The 20,216-nt window shown below is 42.1% G+C and overlaps 1 pseudogene; it reads left to right on the plus strand.

The window, feature by feature from the left end:
* Nucleotides 1-217: 217 nt before the first annotated feature.
* The window catches only part of LOC130044987 (ubiquitin-associated protein 2-like), a 61,558-nt pseudogene continuing 41,559 nt past the window's right edge, over nt 218-20,216 (plus strand).

Genomic DNA, 20,216 nt, shown 5'->3' on the forward strand with positions numbered 1-20,216 from the left:
TGTAAGAGGCACATTGGTATCTCCTGTACACATGCACAATGGCATCTCCTGTATAAGAACAGCAGAAGTTCTCTATTTGCACACATTTTTTTTCTATACTGCATACAATGACTTCTCTGAGCAGCAACTGTTCCCATGGTGCTTGAGAAACAACTAAGATCTAAGCTACACAGTCAGCACAGCCTCAGAAGTCAGTAATACAGGCAACAGCTGAATGATGCATCTTGCTCATATGATCTTTGATAAAAATGACTCTGAGTTTGGAGCTAAAGTTAAAACAGTTTACGGAAGTAAGTGGTGGTGGGGGTGGGGAGAACAGGTTGAATACATAGTGGGTCTCTATGGTTATAATGGGGATGTGAACAAAGCTATCAGTTTATTGCTGAAAGGAAATTCAGACATGACTTCATGGGAGACTAGCAGGGAAGAAGAATAATTTTGAAAAATTGTTTCAGGAAAAGAAGAGAGTGGAAAGAAGATAAATGAATGGGAAGGGAGTCGCAGGTGTGGCAATAAACAGAATGGAAGAGGCGTTGAGATTTTAGAGGATAAGAGAATGCAATTGATTGCAGTCAAGGGGACAGGCCTTCAGACCATGACAAGTGAGCTTATGGTAGAGGATTTGGACATGGCGGAGGCAGAGGAAAAGGAAGATTATGAACTGAGGCTATAGGGACATTTAATCCTGCCAGCTATTTAGATTCTCCCTCTGTGGATGGCTATGAGATGAAACCCGCAGTGAGAGAAGTCTCTCAGAATGGGGAAGTTGAAGGAACTGGGGTCTGGAAAAAGTCTATAGAAGAGTGGATGACAAAACACTGGATTGAAAATCCTTCTAAAACAAGATCTTCACTGCCTCATCTGTTCCAGTAGAGGCTCACGTCATATTGTGGACAAAACCTTGCTCCAGAAGCCCATACCTCACAGTCAAGCTTCCGAAGTTAACTCCTTTGAAACATCCCAACAAAAGGGCTTTAGCCAATCCCTTGTCTTCACAAATCCCCAGTACAGCAATCAGATGGTACCAGAACTGGCAGCTCCATCGCTGTCAACTCCAATTCTCTTCAGATTTTGTTGTCTATCCTTGCTCCAGTATTTGGAGAGCTCATTCCTTCAGAAATGACCAAAATCACCAACTCCCAGATTCTGGACTAGTTGGGTTTGGACCATTTTACCCCCATCCCCACCCCCCGCAAATTCGTCACAAAACAGTTCAATGACTACTTCAACCAGTTCAACCGGGCACAACCACTTATTTGTAGGACCTCAGAGCATCAGCCAGTCTTCAGTCCTGAATCATTTTGACTGCAAGTCTCAGTCTGAGACACCCCCAGCTCTCAGACAGCTGAGTCAGTGGCTGCAGCACCAGACTTTAGCCATCACTGGTCCTCCTCCTAGGCTGGAATCCTTCCCGCCCCAGGCTGACATCTTCCATCCCTAATAGGGCTTCCACTGTGAACAGACTCCTGCAGCTCCCTGGCATGGCTGTGGGCGACATCGCTGTGTCTCCCCACCTGCCACCCCCACGCTCCTTAGGCAGAGACTGTCTCCCACCTGGAAGAGGACCTTCTGTGGTAGAAATGTCCAGTTCAGCCAATGTCCCTGGGTTAAATGTAGATTAGTACCCTAGAATTTGGATCAGAAACCTCTCTCGCTGAATTTGGATCAGTGAATACAGTAACTGGATTCTCATCATCTTGTATTCAAAGCCTTAACATGATTCTTTGAACATTCCTATACCAATGGGGATTCTCATCATCTTGTATTCAAAGCCTTGACATGATTCTTTGAACACTCCTATACCAATACCCAGTGCAGTGCAGAGCTCCACCTGCATGACCTCCATCATCATCCTGTCCAGTGTGGTGGGCAGTCCCTGGATGCCTCTCCTACTACAGCCTGAGCCCTGTGCCCAGCAGGGTCCCATGTCAAAATGTCATGAGTCCAGCTGAGGCTGCTCTGGGGTCTATCACGAGTGGACATGTTGGTAGTCGAAGTCAGCCAACAATAGACACAACTTCATCTGTCCCAGCCTTCAAGGTTGTGTGCAGAGCCTATGTGGGCCCCCTGCCCAGCACCACCTCCCACAGCTCTCTTCTGCCCTCTGCAGCCCCGCACATGGCAACTTTGCCTTTCTGTTGCGGCTAGGTTACCTGTCTAGCAGCCTCCTCTCCCAGGTCAGCAGCCTTTGGTCCAACATAGCGCGCGCGCACACACACACACACACACACACACACACACACACACACACACACAGAGACTTTCAGCATGAGACTGCCTCTTGCCTTCAGCCGGCTGCCCCCTTCTCCACAGTTGACATCTCCACAGGGCTCAGCTTTCCCAGTCTCATCAACATGGCCAACAGCATCTGCCTGGGGGGGTCTTCCCCAAGGGGGTGCCCCTAGCAGCAGTGCCAGGGATGAACCCTTGGTGACCTCAGGAAAAGCATACACCAACCCACCCCAGGGGGTGCTCCCACTTCTGCATAACCAGTACCTCCTGGGCCTTGGAGGGCTGCTTCCTGCTGACCGCATCTATGAGCTGTGATAGCTCCAGATGCTGCAGGCCGCTGCCAGTGTGTCAATGGATGGAATCCCTTTTCCAGGCTGCATCCCTGCCAGCCAGCATGGGAACCTTGCTAATCACCCCTACTCAGGTGATGTCGCCAAGTTTAGCAAAGGTGATTCTGTGTCCCCTGCATCCCCACCACCCTGGCTCAGTTACATCTGAGCCCCTCCCAGAAGCAACACCTAGCCCAACAGCCCCGAGATGCCCCCTGTCCTTAGCTACTCTTCCCTCCCCTATTACACTAGTGTGCCCATCGCCTTTTAGTACTGGCCTACCATGTTTGTCTCCCAGCCTGGTGTGAACCTCAGCACTGCTGCCACCCTGTTGCAGCAAGCCTGTGGATATGTCCAGCACAGCTATGCCACGAGCTATTGATCACCTGACCCAGGGGACAGCAGCCAGAGACTACGCCAAAGGCACCTATGGAGTCTCATCCCAGTCACAGAATAAGTCCACAGGCTCTGCGTCAGACAAAGGTGGATCCTTGTCTACAAGCACCCCTGGCCTGCCGGCTGTGACTGGGTCTGTCTACAGTAAGACTCAGCCTTTTAACAAACACGGATTTCATGCAGGAAACCCTCGACCATTCATCCTAGCCTGAGCCTCAGGCTCCCTGGTGCCTCTTGCTCCTGGGACACGCTCTGTCTATGCCACTCTGCATTCTGCCTGCACACCAGCAAGCATCACCCCTTCTAGCTGTTGTACCACTCCCTGTCACGGGATGCCCAGAGTGGTGCCCCTCAGTGCAGCCGGCCCAGCTCCCTGCAGCCAGAGTCACAACTATCCACACTAGATAAGTTGAACCCGGAGTGGGGTGGGCTAGGTGCCCTTTTCTGGGAACCCAGCTCTCCCCTACCCCTGTCTAAAATTCCTGAGACATGTGACTGTGTCAGCACAGCCTCTGTGGGGATCCCGTCTCCCAGACTCGCTCTTGTACGTAATGTACTGAGATCTGTAATTGTAAATGTGATTGAGGTCACGTGTAGTGTGGGGGTGCAGTCATTACTCTGATATCTGTCCCCACTTTGACACCTTGGGCTTTAGCAGAACTAGCCCTTTCCTCCTGCCTTTGTCTTTCATAGAGCCCTGTGTCTACAGGCTGCCAGGGGAAGAGTCTGAAAGGACTGGTCAAGGTAGGGGGGGGATGGAGGGCTGAAGGTATCAGTGAAGTATTACCACTTACTCACCTTCGTTGTAACCATTATTTGTGTTTTCTTCCCTGTGAATTCCTTCATCCCTCTCTTTTGGAGAAACTGGTCCTTTTGTCATTTGGTGTTTCTCTCCACCCAAATCTTGTCTGGAAGCAGCAGAGATCTCTGCCCCAACAAAACCGGTGCCTGTGTGTCTTCAAAGATAGCAGGGACTTCCATATCTAGTCATGTCTCCAGAGACTTGCCTTCCCATGGTTGACTGTTTAAAAGTAATCTGAACTTGTGCTCAGTGAGGTCCAGTCAGTCCCAGGTTGTTTACAACAATCAAAGCTCTGTTTCCACTCAGTGAGGGCACATCTCCAAGGCTCCTCCGTTTCACTGTCCTAAAGCAGTCAGGCAACTGTTTCAGTTTTGTCATTTGCCCAAACTCTGCTTAACAAAGTTTTGAGAAAAAAAAACAAAAAAACAATGAAAGAACACCATGCTAAAGATCTGCCATCTTGAGGCTGGAACGATAGCACAGCGGGTGGGGCGTTTGCCTTGCACGCAGCTAACATGGCCAACACAGGTTTGATTCCCAGCATTACATATGGTCCCCCGAGCACTGCCAGGAGCAATTCCTGAGTGCATGATCCAGGAGTAAGCCTTGAGTATTGCTGGGTGTGACCCAAAAAGCCAAAAAAAAAAAAAAAAAAAAAAAAAAAGGTTTGCCATATCTTTCATTTCAACTCAGGAAAACTTACTTTTTTTTTTTCAGGGTCTTTTTTTTTTTATTGAATCGCTGTGGGAAAAGTTACAAAGCTTTCAGGTTTAGGTCTCGGTTATGCAAATATCAATCACATTTCCCTTTACCAATACTTATTTTTCACCATGAATAACCCCAATAAACCCCCACCTTCTCCCCCCAATGCCTGTGAGGCAGATGAATTTTAGTTAACACTCTATCTACTTTGACTAGCTTCATTGTTTCGATAAAACTTGCACCATTATTATTTAGACTTTACCCCCCCCCCCCAATCAGCCATGCTGAAAAAGCATTGTGAAATGATTTGCTTTCTACAGCTGGGTTCAAGAATTAAAGGATGTTGCGCAGCTGCTATTGCAGCCACACGGTTTTGGATTTCTGCTATTTTCCTTATTAACCCTGGAAGTATTTCTACTGAGAGTCAGATAATTAAGAGATTGGTTTCTGTGCTCTGGAGTCATGGCCGTGTCCCGGCTCATACCTGCTCTCCACAAGGCTCCCATGAGGCCGCCATCTTTCTTTCCAGAGAGGAGAGGGCGAATGGAGCAACACCCTTTCCCCTCCGGGCAGGCATGATGGCGTGGATTAACGCATAGTCCATTTGCTTTTCTGCTCCAAGCTGCTGGTTTTCTGCATTAAGTCCTTGTGCTTCTGGGGCCGTGACCGTGCCGGAGAACCGCTCGTGGGGGGCAACTGGTGACCTTGGTAGGGCGTGAAGGACGGGCCGGAACGCCCCCCGTCCCATGAGGTTTCAGTCACACCCCACCCTTGGCTCATACCTGCTCTCCACAAGGCTCCCATGCGGCTGCCATCTTTCTTTCCAGAGAGGAGAGGGCGAGGAAAACTTACTTTTACTTCTGCTCTTCATGACTTTAATTAATATACTAATGATATAATATGCAAGTTTGTGATCATTTGTTACAGTAATAGAAAATTCATATATGTGTTTATAGAACGGGGGAGGGAATTTTCACAATATGTGTGAGCAAAGCTGATTCCAGATGTTTTTAAGAATTTCCTTCTACCGAATTTTTGTTTGTTTGAGGGCCATAGCCAGCAGTGCTTGAGGCTTATTCTTTTTTTTTTTTTTGTACAGTTGTAGACTTACAAATTTTTGTGTTTGGGTTTCAATTATAGAATGATAAGTACCCATCCCTCCACCAGTGCCCATTTTCAACCACCACGGATCCCAGTATCCCTCCCACCCCCCCATCCCCCTTGTCCCACCCTGCCTCTGTGGCAGGGCATTCCCTTTTGTTCTCTCTCTCCTTTTGGGTGCTGTGGTTTGCAGAAGAGGCATTGAGTGGCAATCATGTTCGGTCTATAGTCTACTTTCAGCATGCCTCTCCCATCCTGGGATGATCCAAGACTTATTTTTCTATCTATGCACAGGGATCCCTCCTGGAAGTGCTTAGATACAATATGGAGTGCTGAGAATCAAACAGGGGCCAGCAAGGTACTATTATACCTTCTACTATACTACCAGTCCCAGAATTCTCTTCTCTTATACATGACTTACTTTGAGCTATATTTCAGCTTAGAAACATATATCATGTTGATATTATTGTGTTATAATAAAACATGATCAGATTCAGTATTAGAAAGTTATGTATGTTAAGTAGACTAGCAGTGATCTAAGAGTACATATGTTATCACTTTAAACTGCTATGATTGGGCCATAATGAGATATAGAAGGCTCTTGGAGTGTGGCCCCTGAACCAATTACATGGGGGAACATGGAAATGCAAATTTTCTAGCCCTCTTCCCAACCTGCTGAATTTGAATCAAATTTGGGGAGGGGATCATAAATGTCTTTTTAATCAAAAGGCAAACGCCCTTCCCGCTGTGCTCTTGCTCCAGCCCCCAGAAATGTCAATTTTAAGAATCCTTTCCTGAGTCTAATACTCACTAAATTTAAGTATCACTGATGTAAAGGTTTCACAAATATTGGTGCTAGGGAGGAAAATGAGGGAGACATAGCAGTAGTTCATATTAGGAGAATAATAGTGGGGTACTTGAAAGGAAACACTGAATAAATCCAGACTTAGGAGAAAAATTGGAATTTTCAATCTCATGATTTGATTGGGGAGATAATGAAACCTGAATTGTTTCCAGTATAAACGAAAGGGAGTCCTTCTAATCAACATAAGGAATTTCTGAGAAGCAAGCTTGGAATAGGAGATAGAATACTTTCTGTGGCTTTTGTGGCATTTAAACCAAAAGGGAAATGGGTATGGTGCCACCAGCAGGTCAACCTGTACCTATGGGACAAGTGCATTAGCAACATGATGGTGTCTTCAGACTTTCTGACACCCCCAAATTGCTGCTATGCCTTTGGCCAGACCCTAACAACTTGGGGCCAACTTTACCATGAAATTAAATGGCCAAAAGTTAGGTATGTGGAAGCCACACCCACAAACCACATCCAGCTCAGCCAAACAATCTCATTTATTGGCCTTATTTCAGAGACCCATAAAAATCCAAAGAGATCAAAAGATACAGTTAGGGCCTGTGGCACGGTGCACTGTGGGTGAGAGGGTGCACCCTGCAGGGCATATGCCAAAAGTTTATTTCTTTGGAAAAGATGGAAACATAGGCCATGATCCAGAGAGACACATAAAAGAATCTCCAAACCAAGCAGCTCTCTACAGAGATGCCTCTGGACTTTAAGCCAGGCCAACATCACCAGGGTACCTCAGATGGGGGTAGATGTCCTCCCTCCACCTGCAGTCTAAAAAAAGAACAGCAGATGCCAACTTCCAGAACCCAATGAGAAGAGCAGGTATGAAGGCTCAGTGACAGCAAACTTCAGGCCTCAAGGGATAGGAGATGGGCTGGTCCCTCTCAAACCCTGTCCCCATGGGACCCTGGAGGTCATGCTCACAAACTGTCTCTGGCTGCTGCTTAAGCTCCTTAATGACCGTGATCCAGAGACATACAAAAGAATCTCCGCTGCTTGCTGCAGAGATTTCTTGACAAAATAATCTAAAATTTTAGAATTCCAGGAGCCGCAGGCACTCTTGTGGCTGCATGACATCTTATGCTATTCATAACAATAATGGGGGAGATTGTCTGCCATAGAGGTAGGGGGAGGAGTGGGATAGGGGTGGATACTGGGGACCTTGGTGGTGGAAGATGTGCATTGTTGGAGGGTTGGGTTATCGATCATTGTATGACTGAAACTCAAACAGGTAAGCTTTGTAACTTAAATAATAATAATAATAATAATAATAAATAACAAAATTAACATTCTGAATAAAAAAAAAGCAATGTGGAGTTCATGCCCAATTCAATCAGCTTAACCGATGGCTGAATAAATAGCAGTACTCCTACATTTAAAACACACACACACACACACACAAGGGAGGGGTGAACATTCATTTTTAAATAATAGGGAAGTGGGAAAAAAAAACACAATCCAAGCCTAAATTCAGTAATTTCTCATCAGAAATAATAGATGGAGAAGGCATTTATTGTCTTGGGTTTAGATTTTATAATTTTAACCATGACAGACCAACCTCAACTCTGCTCAAAATCCCTCAGATCATAGATGATATTCCAAAGTTTTCCTTTTGTGCCCTTGAGACAGATTAAAGAGACTTACAATCAACAGTGTTAGCTATAGGAAGTGACTTTAATTGATGTTATGATGCAGAAAGTTCTTGTCTTCACTCATTAGCTCACTCATGATTCATCAAATATTTATTGGGCTCCATTCCCAAGAGATGTAGTGCAGCATCATGGTTCTGAGCACTGATTGTGGCACTAGAAGGTCTGGTTTGAAAGTTAGATTCTTTCACAGACTGTGAAACTCACTGAACCTCAGTTTCCTTATTTATAATGTCAGAGATAGTGATGTTACTGGTCCATCACTGTATCACTGTATCATTGTTGTCCCGTTGTTCATTGATTTGCTCGAGTGGGCGCCAGTAACACCTCCATTCATCCCAGTCCCGAGATTTTAGCAGTCTCTCCTTACTCGTGCTTCCCAACGCTGCCATATTGAAAGCTCTTTCAGGATCAGGAGAATGAGGCCCGTTATTTTTACTGTTTTTGGCATATTGAATACACCAGGGGTAGCTTGCCAGGCTATACTGTTGGGCAGGATTCTCTCGGGTAGTTTGCTGGGCTCTCTGAGAGGGACAGAGGTTAAGCCCGTATATAAGAGAATACAAGCAAGTATGTTAAAGATCAAACACATGTGTTCTGCTTTAGATACATCAGTGGGCTAGACTATAAGAGGTCGCGTAGCCGCAAATGTGGTCGCACTTCTGGGAGCTTTTTTTTTTATAGTCTCTGGATATTGGCCGTTGATGAGATTACATGGTGCCAGGGGCAGTTTGAGAATGTTATTGGAAAAGGTACTAGAAAATGGGAGATCTGGGTGGAGGAGACCCAGTCCATATCCGAGAAGGCTTAGAGATCTCAGCCTTGGGTCCCGCATACCTGGGTTCTTCTGTTGGGTCCTTCATGCGTGAGGCTCATCTGAGCATGTGGAGAGTGGCCTTGAGCATGGCTATAGCTGGGTACTGGGTACCCAGCCACATACTGATCCATCAGAAGTGCTATACTGAATAAAATAGTGTGTGGTGCAGACTTTTCCTCCAGAGGTACTCACCACTCGGGAACCCCTATCCCACTCCACCTCCACCTCCTACCCTACACCCACCACTACACACACACAGCTTTTGGGAGGCCTGGAAGCTGATAGGCTGCAACTGATTATCATCTTGGGACTTGCCCTATGTCAAATATACTGCAGAGCCCAAGCTCCCATCCCTTTCCTGGGCTGGCTACATAATAAAGGGTCAAAGTGGACACTTAAAGATTCCACTCTCATGCCCCAACCCTGGAAATTCTGAAAATTCTTCCTGGCCTCAGTGACCCATAGATTAAGCCAATGCATTTCGTCCAATTTTATCACAGCTCAACTCTTCCCACTTCCATCCTTGCGCTCAGTCCCTCACAGATGTTAGCCCTTAAGATAGTCATTCCCCAGTGAACTTCCTGCAGGCATTTCTTTATCTCACAGTTTATTTCCTGGAGAATTCAATTTAATAAAGATGTTGTTAATATTAAATGAGTCAATACCTCTTAGCTAGTTTTAGATAAGGAAAATAATCGTGGTGCTAAGCTAAGTCCTTCACTGGTCTCAAGAAGGCATTCAACAAAACCCTCTAAGTGTTGCCTATGGTCTCTTTACACAAAATCAGTTGTTTTGGGTAGCATCAGTAAGTACAGAATTCTTTCCATTCTTTCCATATTTCCATTGTCATCTTTATACGAATTTCTTTTGGAGGATCAAAAGAAACATTGTTTGGAGAAACAAGTTTCTACAGTAATAGTCCTGTCATTGCCAATTTGGAGTTAGCATTAATTGGTAAAGGATTCATCAGATTTAGAAACCAGCTAACACATGCGGAAGTATAATAATGAAAAATTTTATCTATTAATGTGATTTATTAATAAGAAAAGGAACTAAGTGATTTTTAATTTTTTAATTAAAATTCTTTCTGGTTTGGGGACCACACCTGTTAATGCTTGGGTGAACTCTCAGCTCTGTGCTTAGGTGTCCCTCCCAGTGGTATTCAGGGGTCATGTGAGGCTGGGGATAAAACCTAGGTGTCCCGTACACAAACTGTGCACTCAGACATTAAGCAATCTATCTGACCCCTCACATTAAATAGTTACAATGAAAAAAATCTCAGAGACACCACTCTAAATGATACAGCAATGTTCTAATTTTTTTTCTATGTCCTTCCTCCCTCCCTCCCTCCCTCCCTCCCTCCCTCCCTCCCTCCCTCCCTCCCTCCCTCCCTCCCTGCCTCCCTTCCTCCCATCCTCCATCCCTTCCTTCCTTCCTTCCTTCCTTCCTTCCTTCCTTCCTTCCTTCCTTCCTTCCTTCCTTGCTTCCTTGCTTCCTTCCTTTCACTTTTCTTTTTCTTTTTTTCTTTTTGGTTCTTGGGCCACATCTAGCTGCGCTCAAGGCTTACTACTGACCCTGTGGTCAGAGATTATTCCTAGAGGGGGTTGGGGAATTATATGAAGTGGTGGAGAACAAATGCAGGTTGGTTACATGCAAGACAAGCATTTTACCCATTGTACTGTCTCTCCAGGTCCATATTGAAAGATATTCAACTTTCCATGGCTGTGAAACAAGCATTGAGGAACTGGTCTGCATTGTTAGAGACTGAAGAGCCAGTGATAAATTCATCATGGATCCTGGACTAGATCAAGTCACTGGTTGAGTTGATATCAATGTTAACTTAGTAGTTTTTTCATTAAAAACATTTTTTGTTTAATTATATTTTTTTGGTGTCAGATATGTAACCCAGGGTCTCATAACTGTAAAACACGCATTCTACCACTAACATGCCCAGCCCTCTATAATGAAAGAGTTTTGACCATTTTTCTATGGGAGAGAGTTTTACTTCCATTGGTAACAGGGTCTGTGAATGTTTTATGAATTCTGACTCAGAACTCACCTTCCCTGGAACGTTTTCTGAGAATGTTCTTTGAAGCCTTTTTGAAGATGCAGTTTGAGTGATATAATATGAGTAATGTAGGTACCTAGTGAAGGTCATGGTGACAGACCAAACGGGAATAGCTTTAAAATCAAATCTCAGCTTGAAATGCTTTAGGCCAATCAAGTACGGTAAATATGGGTTACTAAGCTTGCATGAGGGGTGCTTTGTACATTTGAAGAGAGATTTATCTATTCTGTCTGCCAAAACAAAGGCATATGCAGGAATTTGCCTAAGTAATAGATTTAACTCTAGTTTATTTTTACAAGGAAAGTGTAGTTTTCAGAAGCCACAGTGTTCTGAGGGGTCTCCTAATAACTGCCCCATTGAGTCAGACTTATGTCATTAAGCCCACAGCACAGCATGAAAAGCTTTGGCTGGGGAGATTCCAAAGGAGTTTCTGCTGGATGTTTCCTAAAACAAAGCCATAATCCAAGCTATTCCAATTTTTACTTCATTTTAAACACTCTACATTTTTCTTTAATTCCTTGCCAGCCATAGATCACTTTAAAATATTCTCAATATAATAGCTTTAGTTGTTTTAAGTAAGAGGGTTATAAAATTTGCTATACTGGTAGAAGTAACTGTATCTGATCCTCTGTGGACACCACACCACATGTTCTGAATCTCCTATCCTGATTCAAAATTAGTATGACCCTTAGTCTATTGCTGCTAAGAATCCCAAACTTTGATTCTTTAGTCCTGCCCTAGCAAAGACTGATGTACTTCCAGGGGCAAAAGGACTCCTGACTCCTCAAAGAACACATCTGTAGAGTCCTGATGTCTCCCCTAAGTTTTCCACCTTCAGGACATGTTCACTTGCTACTCAAAGGTACACTTCATATGAAGCCCAACTATACCTTGGCTCCCAAAATCAGTGCCTGGTGCCCCCCCCCCCCCCCCCAAATCAGCTTCCCCTGCTACGACTAATTCTATCCCCTTACTTTCTCTATACAACAGTCCTCACAGTCAAATTGTATTCTTGACATATCTCATATTGTCTTTTCTTCTTATTCTGTGTGTGTGTGTGTGTGTGTGTGTGAGTGTGGTATTTAGGCCACACCTGACAGTGCTCAGGGCTTTCTCCTGACTCTGCACTTAAAGATCACTCTCGATGGGCTCAAGGAACCATGCAGGGTGCCAGGGATTGAGCCTGGGAATTACACGTGTGAGGCCAGCTCTCTACCCTCTGTACTGTGGCTTCATCAATTGTCCCCATTTCTTTTCTGTCTCAGGTCATCAGTACTTGCTTAGATTCCTGAAAAAAACCTCCCCATTGCTCTCTATGCATCCAAGCATTCCTTCTGTATCCGTTGGTGATACTGAAATGCAAAAGCTCTAATATTAAAATTTTATATTCTCTTGAACTGGCAAAAATGTGTTTCCTATTATATGACAGGGAGGAGTTGTTAAGTGTGACTTTCAGCTAGAGAGCACATTTCAAATCTTCGCTTCTATCTATATAAGATCCCATATCTTTTCTTCATGGAAAGAACAAAGAAGTGAAATAAACACATCTGAAATGAGTTGGTTATAAAGCTGCTATTTCTTCCACACTTTCTATTCTTAGTCATGTTGACTATATCTTAATACTCACATTCATGTTGCAAACAAAGTCTGAAAATGACAGAGCCTCTGTTCCCTCTGAATGTCTGCTGAGAGCAGAGTCAGCCAAATGAATCTATTTAATGATATTTATTTAAAGATGTCTGACTTTCCAGTGCATAAATACTCAATTTTCTGGGAAGGTTTATATCATGTGTGGAAATAAAACAAAAGCAAAAAGTGTTGAGGTAAGCAAGTGAATCTTATACAATTATTTTTACTTTTTTATTATTAAGATCCATGATTTACAAAGTCACTGATAGTTAAGTTTGAGGCATATAATAACCAATCTCTTCACCAGTGTCAACCTCCCTCCACCAGTGTTCCCAGCTTCTCCCCCACCCACCACTGGTCTCCATCTCAATCTTCATTCCACTCTCCTGTTAACTTGGCAGGCATATTACAGAGTACCAGTAGTTGCTACTTAGATCTGATGTTTTTAGTTATGTAAAATCTGTATTTTGGAAATATGGCTCATATCACTGGTATAATTTTTAAGGGGTAAAAAATCATGATCTTATAGAAAGAGAGATTATAAAAAATGTAATCTTATAATCTCTAGAGGTACCCAAGGTCCAGGTGACAATTTAATAATGGAGCTAAAGTGGCAGACTAAGAAATATTTGATTCAACCAAAGAAGTTGGGAATGTAGGCCCAGAGAAAAAAGACCATGGTAGAAAACAAACAAATTCTTAGTTGTCAGGCTTAAACCAAACCATGTTTCTGATCACCAAAGACTTCTAACGAGAGAGAAGCAGCGGGCAGGGTGTATGGGAGTCTAGTTCCTTAATACCAAGTGACTCACCCCTGACATTCTCTTCTCAAAAAGATGTTTGCAAAGACACAGGACTTAGTCCCATAAGACCAAGTGCCTTGCAGAGGTACACTTCAGATGACAGTCAGAAGCTAAGGTTGTCACCTGGTTTTTTCAGATCAGCTGTCTATTGAAAGAAGTTTTATACCACCTTCTCTGGATTTGATGAATTTGCTAAGCAACACACAAGAATCAAGCAAACACCCTACAGCATTATCAACTGAAAGGGAAGCTCTGGAGTCATATGGAAGAGACTCATCGGACAAGAGCTTCTGCCCTCCCTGAGGACATTACTCTTTCAAATCTCTGTGTGTTCACCAATCAGAAGCACTCTGATGACTGTCCTTTAGGAGTTAATGAAGTTTGATTACAAAAGCTTGTCTGATTAACCAGTGACCATCATTAGTGATTGAATTCCAACCCCTTTCCTTTTTCCTGAGGTCAGAGTGGGACTGAAAATTTCCATCCCTCTACTCTTCATTCTACAGGTCACCCAGTACTCATCCTTAGGAGCTTTCTAAAACTTACTTCATTAACAGGACAAAAGGTTTCATAAAAGCTCTCATCACAAGATATGGCATGAGTTTTAGGACTTCTGTGGCAAAATAGTATAAAGATCGATATATTTTTCTTATTACAAATCATGGTATCATCCCAGCCATAGCAATAAATATAGAAAATTTAAATAAATTAATCTCTCATTTTTAAAGGATGAAATTATCAACAAGAACAAATGATATGCTATTTAATTAAAATACACCTTAATATTAACATACAGACAGATTGCAAAGAAGAAAAAATAATTGACATATCATTCTACTACATATACATGGTGCATGATTCTGTTTACATAAAATATCCAGAAGAGGAAAATTCACAGGGGCAGACGCAGGTTGGGAGCTCCCAGAAATTGAGGGCATAGAAGAATTAGTAGCAACTGCTTCTTGAGGCCAGACTTTCCTCGGGGTGATGAAGATGTTTTGGAATTAGGTGCAATGCTGGATGAACTCAAAGTCACTTAATTTTTCACTGCAAAATGACCAATTTCACAGAAGATGAAATTCACCTCTCTAGGAAAATAACAATGGAAAGAAATAAATGAGCTTGTAGCTATACTAATGTCAAACATAATATACTTCAGGACAAAGAGTATACCAGGAAAGTGGTATACAAATCCTATATAGGGGTGCGTCAAACCCATGAAGTAAATAGTGACAGTCCTAGAGGGAGAAATAGAAACATGGGAACTCAGAGATAGTTGAATGCTGTTTTCTAGTCATTTATGAACATTGAACAAAAGATTTATAGACTATCTAGAATATATATGAATACACAAGAGTAAATAGATCTACAAAGCAGTTTGACCTGCTTAACACAACTCCCAGCATAGCCTCAAACACAGAAAATACAGATACCCTTGTTCTCTTTGAGGGGAGGGGTTGTGGACACCAGGCATTGCTCAGGGCTTACTCCTGGATCCGTGCTTCAGGATCACTCTTGACAGCTTCAGGGGACCAGATGGGTCTGAATATCAAACTTTATTTGTCAATGTGCAAGGCAAGTGCCTCTCCACTGTATTATTATTATGGTTCCTAGATACTATTGCTGAATTAAGAATGAAACATTTACTCATAGGCACCATATAACGCACAAAGCACATTATAAGAAATATTTGGGGAAGGTGGGTTTCTCCCAAGTGGTACTTGATGGTTCTTGGCCAACCTGATTGGTGGTTCAACAGGAGAACTGAAAGATGTGATGCTGCTTGAGCACTGTGATGCTAGGGATTCCCTGAGTCTCCCCAACTGAGCTTGGAAGCATCCTGGGCTCCACCAAGTATGCTCAGAGGACATCAGGATACATTGTGGGACCAATTACTGAACCCAGGTTGGAAATTTACTGTCTCTTGGTCCCTATGAGAAACTTTTCATTGTTGAAGTTAAACAGAGAGTTTACCTTGACCACAACTATGTTATGTTAGAAATCAATAAAAAGTAAGAGACCTAGGCTGTAATTTAAGATGTTAGATTTAATCAAATACTTTTAAAAAACCCATGTGTTATAATAAATTATAAGAAAAATGGCAAGGTATTCGGAACTAAATAATTAAAACACAATATATCAAAACAACTGAACTCAAATAAGTAAAAGGGATGACTTGAGGGAAATGCATGGTTTTATATGGGTTAATAGTATTCTTTATTAGAAAATATATAAGCATATCAATATTCTGCCTTAAGGAGACTTCAAAAAAGAGCAAATCAAATTCAAAGAAACATTAAGAGTAAAGTGTTTAAACTGTTAAATTTAAAATGTTAAAATTGGTTTAAAGCATACAATTTATAGCAAGTTTAAAAATAAAAATTTTTAAAAAGGATAAAACATATCTAACCCTTTAAGTATTCTAACACTCAAGTCAAACAAAAATATAAGAAAGTAAAATCATAGACCAATGCCCCCATAAGTATAGATGCAAATATCTTATCAAAATATTGTCAAAACAATAGAAAAATAATAAATCATAAAACATCAAGGCCAAGTTCAATTTATCTCAGAAGTTTAAAGTTAGTTGAATAATTGAAAATCAATCTATGCCACTTACCATAACAAGGAAATAAAGAAACAAATAATGTAATCATCTCAATGTATACACAAATATATTAGAAAATTCACCATTCACTCATGAAAATAACTCTCTGAAAACTAGATCTAGAAGAAATATTTTTCAATGTGATTAAGGATTTCTATGTAAAACCCCAAACTCACATCATGCTTAATAGAGACTGTCTAATGCTTTCTTCACCATTCTCAGTGACAGGCAAGGTTCTCCACTTCCGTTACTTCTATTCCACATTACAATCAAGTCCAACCCAGTACAATTAAACAGAAGGAGCAACAACAGTAAAAGAGGTATCTAGATTAGAGAGGAAGTAGTCAAATTATATTTATTTCCAGACAATGTGTATATAAATCATCATGATTATACACAGAAGTTCCTATAAATAATAACTGGAGTTAGCAAGATCACACATTTTAGTTAATATACAAAAGTACATTATATTTCTATATGCTACCAGTGATTTAAAAACTGGAAATTGAAAATTAAAAATATCATTTATAATAGTATCAAATAACTCTAAACTTAAAGTTGTTTAGATGATTTATATGGATTTGATGTATATATTCAAACTAGAAAACATGAGACTCACAAATAAATCTCGGAAGAGAGCAACACACTGCAGAGATACCTTCTCACCTGGCGCCAGGCTGACTTCATCCGGGGCACCTCAGAGGGGGTGGGTGAGTACCTCTGCCTGCCCCAACAGAACCCAGCAGCCGCAAACTCCAGAACCCAATCACTGCCATGCTCTTGACCAATCTTCACAGACTTGGAATGAGCACCTCATGCATAAGTAAGAATGCTCTTCAAAACCCAGGTATTTGGTTTTTGTCTGAAACCTCCATGATCTTACGAAGTCGGGAATGGGCGTCTTTCCCCCAGTCTCCCTGTGCTTCCCAGTTCCTGGCAGTCATACCCACAAACTGCCTCTGGGCGCCATGTAAGCTCATTAATGGCTATGATCCAGAGACTCATAAATAACTCTCAAAAGAGATCAACAAACTGCAGAGATGCCTCTGGGCCCCCAAATCACCATCCAGTTAAAAATTTAACTCCAGCTCTAGCACATTGTTTAAAATTTTAGAATTCCTGGAGCAATATCTCATATTTTGCGCCACTGATATACTAACAGTAGCACACCACATTTGATGGGATGTAAAGTAGAAGGCAACTTATCTTGATTTAAATATATATTATATAAATGTTATATATAATATATAATAATATATATAAACATCACAAGGCTCAGCCTGTAACAACATGTTAGTGATCTCTGATACAGGAGCTTAATGGCTCCAAGGTGAGATACAACAATTTTCACACACTTTCCTCTAAGGAAAGCTTTTTGAATATTTTTTAGTGGATTATTCCCCATGACATACTCAATATGCCAAAAACAGTAACAACAAGTCTCACGATGGAGACGTTACTGGGCCTGTTCGAGCAAATCGAGCAGTACAGTGTACAGTGTACAGTGTACAGGAGTACAGTGTTACCTAAGAATTCATAACAAACAGTACAAAATAAATTACTTAGCATCTGCCTTTGGGGCAGGCCTAGGTGGTGATGGGAAAGTTCAAAATAATGGTGTTGGAAAGGTTTAATGGCAGTAGGATTGGTGTTAAAATATTAAATGTAATAAATTATTGTGAACAACTTCATAAAAACAATTTTAAAAAACTAGAAAATATGAGGCTGTTGCAATAGTACAGCAGGCAGGGTGCTTGCCTTGTACACAGCTGACCTGGATTCAATCCCTGCATCTAATATGGTCCTCCAAGATTGCCACATGTAGTAATCCCTAAACACAGAGCCAGGAATTAATCCTTGAGCACTATAAGGTGTGTCCCCCAAAAAATCAAACAACAAAAAGGCCCCAGAAAATATTTCTGAAATTATAGAAGACTTCATGAATTGAAAACTTCAATATTATTAAGATATCACTTTTCTTTAGTTTATTGAGTCAATGCAATCTGACATTTATTTGGGCATTGTTTGGGGTGGGGGGAGATCACATCCAGTTGTGCTTAGGACTTATTGCTGGCTCTGCAGTCAAGGGTCACTCCTGGTGGGGCCCAGGGGACCATATGTGGTGTCAGGGACTGAACTCAGGTCAGCTTCATGCAAGTACAGCCACATGCAACCTTACCCACTCACTGTACTATCTTTCCAGCCCTTGACTTTGATTTACAAATCGATAAGATGAGGGACAGAGAGAAAGCACAGAAGTTAAGGCACACATGATAAATTTGTCCAAGAGAGATTGTGAAGGTTGTTTTCAAAAGACTACTCACGGTTCATGTATTCCAACATCCTATTGGCCAAAGAAACACTTGAAAATCAGTACTAGAAATAAGTGACCAGTATATGGCAAATGACATAAATTAAAGGAAAGATGAAGGTTGGTTCTGTTGGGGCAAATCTCCCCAAAAGAATTCCTCTGTGTTTTTTAAGTCTGAACAATTTCCCCCAATTCCTCTGGGTTCCTCTGAGCCTGAACAAACAAACAAATGAACATGAGACAGATTAGTAGGGGAAAAAAGAACAAATTTAAATTTAAATTCTCCATAACATACATATGGGCAATTTACATGGCTATAAATAACAAGGTAAACGGGCTGAACTGAGGCTTTTATGCTTTGCTAAGAATTCTGGAACATCAAGGAGAGAGAGGAAAGAGTTTTCCAATTCCTTTTTTCTTGACACAGAGGGGACAACTTTGTAAGACAAATCTTGGCCTCTAGACATTTGCCCTGCTTCAAGATTGGATCTCCAGTAAAATAAATAGTTGCTGCTGGATATATGCTAAATCAAGGTAATCTGTGCTCTTTAAATACTGGTAACAGATTCTCCCAAGGTTCACAGGGACGCACTTAACTTTGTGGGTGTATATATATATATATATATATATATACATATATATATATTACATATACATATACATATATATATCTTTTCTGAACTTCCTGGGAAAGCTGTCTCTGAATCATTTGATCATTTGGGGGGCGGGGAGAGAAATCAAGCCACTCCATGAATACAGTCTGCCACATTCATATTCAGATCCCTGCCTTGGGCCACAAGAGCAATTGGTCAAATACAGTGGCGTTTACGTGTAGTTGCTCTCCCATCCCATTTTTCTGATGCTGCTTGGAGCATGCATATTAGTAAAGAGGTGGCAGGACAGAATTGTTGCAGCTGCCTCTGTCTTATAATGCTCAGGGCAATGTTCTTTCACGCATATTAAATAAGAGGGTCACTTAAGAGAGAAAGGCTGTATTGCTCAATTGTGAAAATAAGGGGACTTCCTAGAGAACACCACACTGCAATTACACACTAGGAACATGGATGGGGCAGCCTGGTTAACTGGTCTACCAAGTTAACAATTTAAGGGATATTGTCACTTCAAACCTTGATCACTGATGAGTCGACAGAACCTGCAGCCCATCTGTCCGCAGATAAGAGAGACCAATGCCTCAGTTAACGGTTTCATCAATTACCCAACAGTTACAAAGAGCCACAGCCTTCCTCCTGGCAGGGTCTCTCCATCAGGGGAATTGAAGCCAACTCTAGGAGACGATTGGACTGCCGATGAGAAGCTATTTGGGACATTTGCTGAATATGTGAGAAAAAGGGAAGTATGCTGGTTCTCTCCTTTGGGAAAAAAAGCTGTTCCAGCTCTTTATTTGTTTTGATAGCAAAGTTGTGCATAAAATAATGTGTAAAATGAGTGCTACATAAACAGATCTTCCTAGAGAGGCTGAGCTTCCCCAAGTGTTTGCCTCTGAATCAAAGAAACAGCACACTTAATGTCTGATCGGGCTTAACCAATTGGAGGAAGAGTTCTTGCAGCTAGAGTCTATGTATTTTATTGGAGGAATGTGATTCTGTTTGCTTACCCCTCACCAACAATGATCTATTCCTGATATCATGGCTAGTGACTGTTTTATTTATCAATCTATAAGCACAGCGGTAGGGTGTTTGCCTTGCGCGCAGACAGCCAGGCTCAGCAGGGTTCGATTCCTCCGCCCCTCTTGGAGAGCCTGGCAAGCTACCACTGAGAGTATTCAATATGCCAAACACAGTAATGAGAAGTCTCAATATGGAGACATTACTGGGCCCACTCGAGCAAATCGATGAACAACAGGAGGACAGTATTTGTTTGGGCTGGAGCGATAGCACAGCTGGCAG

The sequence above is a fragment of the Sorex fumeus genome, unplaced genomic scaffold (assembly GCF_029834395.1).
Source record: "Sorex fumeus unplaced genomic scaffold, SorFum_2.1 ptg000126l, whole genome shotgun sequence".
Taxonomy (NCBI): Eukaryota; Metazoa; Chordata; class Mammalia; order Eulipotyphla; family Soricidae; genus Sorex; species Sorex fumeus.